The following is a 5,916-nucleotide window of genomic DNA, read 5'->3' as shown; positions in this document are numbered from 1 at the left end:
TTTGCTTTTAAAATAATATACTTTGGTTTACTATATCTAACATGTTCAGTAATTATACACTTCCTTTTTGAATTATTATTGCAATCATTATTCAAATATGTTGTGATTTCCTTATCATGCATGTTTTTGGAAACAGAAGGTAAAATATTTTTGATTTGCATTCCGTTGTTTTTAGTCATTAAACTTTCTTCTTGTTCTGTGATCGTAAACTGGGTGAAATCTTTATCTAATTGTTGAGAACTACACAATTGTTTTTTTGACTCTTTGACAGTAGTATCACCTTTCTGAATATCACAATATGCTATTTCAGTTTCAGATGTCTGTTTTAATTGTTTATTTAATTTACTAGTCTCATTTAAAAAAACATCATTTATTATATTATCCTCGCAATCAGAGGACATATAATATCCATTTGGATTCAAATAATTTCTCACTTCATTATTCTTAGAATTATTTTCAATTTGATCTCAAATATAAAAGAAATTGTTAAAATATTTATAATTGTTACAACATTTATTAAAATTGTAAAGGATATAACATTTATACTTACTTTTAATTTGTACATTAAGACCTGAAGAACTATCTATAATTATGTTTTCACATGCATCCTTTTTCTCTAATGTAGTTTTTCTTAATAATGACTTTTTTTGTTTGTATTTTGTATTGGTAAGATTTCATTTTCAATATCAGTAATATTATTATGTATATAATCTTCATTTAAATTCATATCGCTTGATTTATTATTTATGTTGCAATTTGTTGATTGATTAGTACTAAGAAATTCATATATTTCAGTTCAGATTTTCTCAAAGAGATTAGCTGAATCTATAATGTTACTTATATCGATGCTTGATGTGTTAGTTTTATTATTGTGTTTTATTTCATTGCTATCCAAAATATTTTCTTTGTTGTTGCTATTTGCAGCAAAATTGTTAACAGTTGCATTTACATTATGTAGCTGAAATATTATATGTACAGTACAGTTCGTATTGTAAGTTTGAATTGGAATAGTAAAACATTTATAGTTTTTCATTTTTTCTTTTAATTATGGAATATTTCATTACTATATGTATATTCTTATTAAAAAAAATAGAAATACTATTTATATTACTTACGTTGGATATATTGATATTATCATTGTATACTATTTTTTCAGTATCAGTACAGACAGTATTTTCAGTACATAATTATAATTTAAAGAATCTTTCTTATCCATTATTTCTTTTATATACTGTAATTAAAAATATAATTAACAATGTAATCGTGAATATATATATAATGCTCAATTATGAAAGTGATTTTATAATAATTTCTTACATTTTGGTTGTTTTTCTTCCATATTTGCTTTTTTTACAGATTTTCTATTGGTGTTAAATTGATTTTCTTCGTTTTTCATTACAGCAGCCTCAGAAATTGTCCTTTGCGTTTTATAATCTTTTATAATATCTACTAAATTTAATTGATATATGCGTATTTTAATTTCTTTTTATTCGCCATTGGTTGCATCAAACTATTTATCTCTGTATTATTTCTAAATAGTTTTTTAATTCCTATATAAAAATAACACTTGTATAACAATTTCTAAAAAATTTGCATCAAAATATTGCACTTTATTAGAGACTGTATTGAAACAAATTCTTTCTGATTTTATTAAAAATATACTATAACCCTGGTGAAAATGTAAAATTGGAGCGTAAGTCGAATGTAAAGAGAGAGTAATAGAAGCGTTAACAAACCTTCTACGAAGCGCAAATTGAAACAATGAAATGTAAAAGAAGCGTTAACGCTTCTTTTACATTTCATTGTTTCAATTTGCGCTTCGTAGAAGGTTTGTTAACGCTTCTATTACTCTCTCTTTACATTCGACTTACGCTCCGATTTTACATTTTCACCAGAGAACTTACGAAACATTGTTATTATATTTATATGAGAAAATATAAATTAATAGGTTAGTTAAATTCTTACGTGTCTTCGGCATTTTTATGCTTTCTTGAAACTTACGAAGAGAAAACTTAATAAATCTTTACGACATTTTTATAGATGTCGAGAAATATTGTTTTATACATTTTATATATTCATTGCCTCTATTTTCGTACCACCAACGTTAATTTTTTACATATAAGAAACATTACATCAATACATGTTTCTAAACTATCAGGTCATATGGGCGCGTTCAGCAGACAGACCGTATTGGTGACACTCAGTGATTCTCTAACATGATTGCTCTGGCCTTTAATTAGTTAGAATTAGAAGCAGAAACCAATCATAGTAAAGAATCACTGAGAGCGATCACACTCCGCTCCGTTTGCTACCTATTTTTCATCTTGCGTGTTCCAAAAAATTCTCTATATAATCTGTTCATTTTACTGCACTATTATATATATATTATACAGCTGCAATAAGTTATAGGGCCGCCGCACAAATTTCTGCATAACACAAAATACATAACGCACAAGAGAATTAACCAGTCAAGGGTCTTTATCTTTATCCTGAAGAGAAAATATACGACTCTGATTGATTAATTCTTTTATGCGTCATGCACTATGCGTTATGCAAACGCATAGACATAAAGTGAGTTTTTTAATTTCGATTGATCAATCACATTATGCGCAGATGCAACTTTGCTCTGTAAAAAATTTATTTGCGCACCGTGCGATTGAGTAATCGATGAATTAAAAACTCACCTATAGTAAGTATAGACCGAGCATCCACTGTACACGCGTAAAGAAACACTGCATACGAAAAGAAAGACAAAATATAAGATGAGTTTCTTTCTCTTTTTAATGACGGAGAAATGGGGAGCACTTCTCCGGCATTAAAAAGAGAGAAACTCATCTCATGCTCGGTCTACAATGTCAGCAGGAGTAATAGAGTAAGGAGTAAAAGTAACAATTAACCATTAAAAACCGGGAGTAAACGAAATGGGCAAATCTCATTTCATATTTCTTATTTCTTACTCCTACTCCATTACTCTTGCTGACATTGTAGACCAAGCATTATATTTTTTGTCTTTCTTTTCGTATGCATCAACCCTTATACAGTGGATGCTCGGTCTATACTTACTGTCTATGTGCAAAAGTCTATGCGGCGGACCTTACTGCATCTGTATAGGGCTACGTTCCGTTTCAACGCATGATGCGCATAAGCCCTCGTCTACAATAAAGATTTAAGCTTTAAGCCGCAAGAATTAACCAATCACAATCGAGTATTCTTATAAAAATCTACTGTGATTGGCAGTTTCTTACGGCTTAAAGCTTAAATCCTTCATTGTAGACTAGGGGCTCGATTCTTGAATTCATTCGCAAGAGAAACGTATTCGCAAATTCTGTTCTTATTACAGAAAAGTTGAAAATTTATTGGCTATCGTATGGCTTTCAACCATAACTTGCAACTTTTCTGTTAGAGCGGATATTTGCGCATACGTTTTTCTTGCGAATAAATTCAAGAATCAAGCCCTAGGGCTAATGCATTGTTCATCCTTGTTTAACGTTTGACGAACAACAAGGATGAACGATGCATCATGCGTATTATGCGTGAAACGGAACGCACCCTAGTAGTGCAGCGAAATGAACAAACATTATATATATATATAATTTTTTGGAACACGCAAGATGGAAAACATAACCTGGTAGTTCAGAAACACGTATTAATGTAATGCTTTTATAATTAATAAGCTTTTTAGAAATTGTTATACGTGTCTTATTTTTGTATAGGCATTAACAGCAATTACAAATAATACAAAGATTTCGTTCGATACAACCACGGCGAGTACAAAAGAAATTAAAATACGTAATATATCAATTAAATTATAGATATTATAAATGATTATAAGAGGCAAGGAATTAAAACTGTTGTAGTAAAAACAAAGAAATCTGTAAAAAAGGAAGTATTGAGGGGAACAATCAAAATGTAGGAAATTATTATAAAATTACTTTCATATTGAGCATTTTATACATTCAAGATTATTTTTTAATTATATATTTAATTACAGTATCCAGAAGAAATAATGGATAAAAAGATTCTTTAAATTATAATTATATACTGAAAAGTACTGTCAGTATTGGTACTGAAAAAACATTGATACTGAAGTAGCAACAATTTTTCAGTAGCGAAAATACAGAATACAATAATAAAACTAACACATCAAGCAGCGATATAAGTAACATTATAGATTCAAGCTTATATAATCTCTTTGACAAATCTGAACTGAAATATGCAAATTTCTTAGTACTAATCAATCAACAAGTTGCAACATAAATAATAAATCAAGGGACATAAACTTAAATAAAAATTATATACGATTTATTGAAATAAAATCTTACCAATACTAAATATAACAAAAAGCTGTTATTAAGAAAAACTACATTAGAGAAAAAGGATGCATATAGAAACACAATTGAAGATAATTCTTCTGGTCTTAATGCATAATATTAAAGGTAAGTTTAAAATGTCTATCCTTTACAATTTAAATTAATGTAACAATTATAAATATTTTAATAATTTTTTTAATTTTCTAGATCAAATTAAAATGATTTTTAAAATAATGAAATGAGGAATTATTTGATTCCAATGATGTTGTATGTCCTCCGATTGCGAAGATAATATAATAAATGATATTTCTTTAAATAAAACTAGCAAATGAATATACTATCAAAGCAGACATTTGAAATTGAAACAGAAATTGTAATATTCAGAAAGGTGGTATACTGCCAAAAAGTCAACGAAACAATTGTATATTCTCAACAAGATGAAGATGAGATTTTACACAGTTTACTGTCACACAACATGAAATTTAATGACTAAAAACATGCAAAACAAAAACATTTTACATTCCGTTGCCAAAACATACATGATAAGAAATTACAACACATTTGAATAATGATTGCAATAATAATTTAAAAAAGAGAAGTTACTGATATTTGTAATATAATAAACCAAGGTACCATTATTTTAAAAACAATTTTTTTAGAAAATTAATAAAAAAGAAAATAAAAAAAATATGCGAGAAAAAATGTAACTATTTGAAAAACAACGTCATTACATTCAAATTTATCAAGATATATTAAGTAGTACAATAAAAACAAATTTTTTGAAAAGTAAAAACTTCAAATATAATTAGTAATGCAATTAGTAATATTATTTATATGTAAAGTTAATTTATATTCACTAAGAAAATTAAAGTGCTAGGAATAATTTTTGGTTTTTAATACAACTTTTTGTTTTTATTTTAGATGGTAGCAATGACGATAGTTATGACCAAATGTAACACAAGATATTACTAGTGAATATATACCAAATAAACTAAAAGTTTGAAACTAATAAACAGGAGTAACAACAAACTCAGAAAATAGCATTAATAAGTAATGTATCTGAACGAAATAAATATGATCAACTAAATTTAATATTCTGAATAGTGGCTGTGATAAATCTGAATTAATTACTAACATTATCACGTGGTCTTCAAGCAACAAAAAAATTTTGTTTATTTTCGCCCACTCTGCAAATACAATAAGCGCGTTATTTGGAAACCAAACATTGTAATGAAAGATCTAGTGAGGATTTTATGATTTCCAGGAGGATGTGCTGAAAAGTTGCGTAAAATGGCAAGTAAAAATAAAGAAGTCAATTTTATTTTTTATATCAATCATGATCGAATAATACAGTATAAACTTACAAAAAAAGAAAAACAAAAGTATAAATTTTGAAATGCGTCTATTGTAATGATTTTATGGCGACATAATTTAGACATTTCTTCCAGCAGTGTAATAAAATTAAAAAATCAAATTTTTTGTGAATCTACAAAAACCTCGGCAAGTATTGTCATAATGATTCACCCACGAGGCAAGTAGAAGAATAAGAGTAAAAATATTGCATAGCTTGCATAAAAAACAAAAAAAAAAAAAAAAAAAATCAAAG

General features: G+C 27.4%; 2 long non-coding RNA genes across 2 annotated transcripts; one reads left to right on the top strand and one right to left on the bottom strand.

Annotated features, from left to right (window-relative positions):
- Positions 1-846: 846 nt before the first annotated feature.
- Positions 847-2,085, bottom strand: LOC118646165. Its single transcript, XR_004963728.1, has 4 exons — positions 1,966-2,085; positions 1,318-1,550; positions 1,116-1,231; positions 847-958 (listed from the first exon to the last, which is right to left on the bottom strand). It is a non-coding gene; the product is annotated as an uncharacterized LOC118646165 (long non-coding RNA).
- Positions 2,086-3,541: 1,456 nt separating this feature from the next.
- LOC118646044 lies at positions 3,542-4,280 on the top strand. Its single transcript, XR_004963676.1, has 2 exons — positions 3,542-3,909; positions 3,992-4,280. It is a non-coding gene; the product is annotated as an uncharacterized LOC118646044 (long non-coding RNA).
- Positions 4,281-5,916: the final 1,636 nt, after the last annotated feature.

Source organism: Monomorium pharaonis, chromosome 6 (assembly GCF_013373865.1).
Source record: "Monomorium pharaonis isolate MP-MQ-018 chromosome 6, ASM1337386v2, whole genome shotgun sequence".
NCBI classification, from domain to species: domain Eukaryota; kingdom Metazoa; phylum Arthropoda; class Insecta; order Hymenoptera; family Formicidae; genus Monomorium; species Monomorium pharaonis.
The sequence above is the reverse complement of the archived record's forward strand: the minus strand, read 5'-3'. Positions and strand labels throughout refer to the sequence as shown.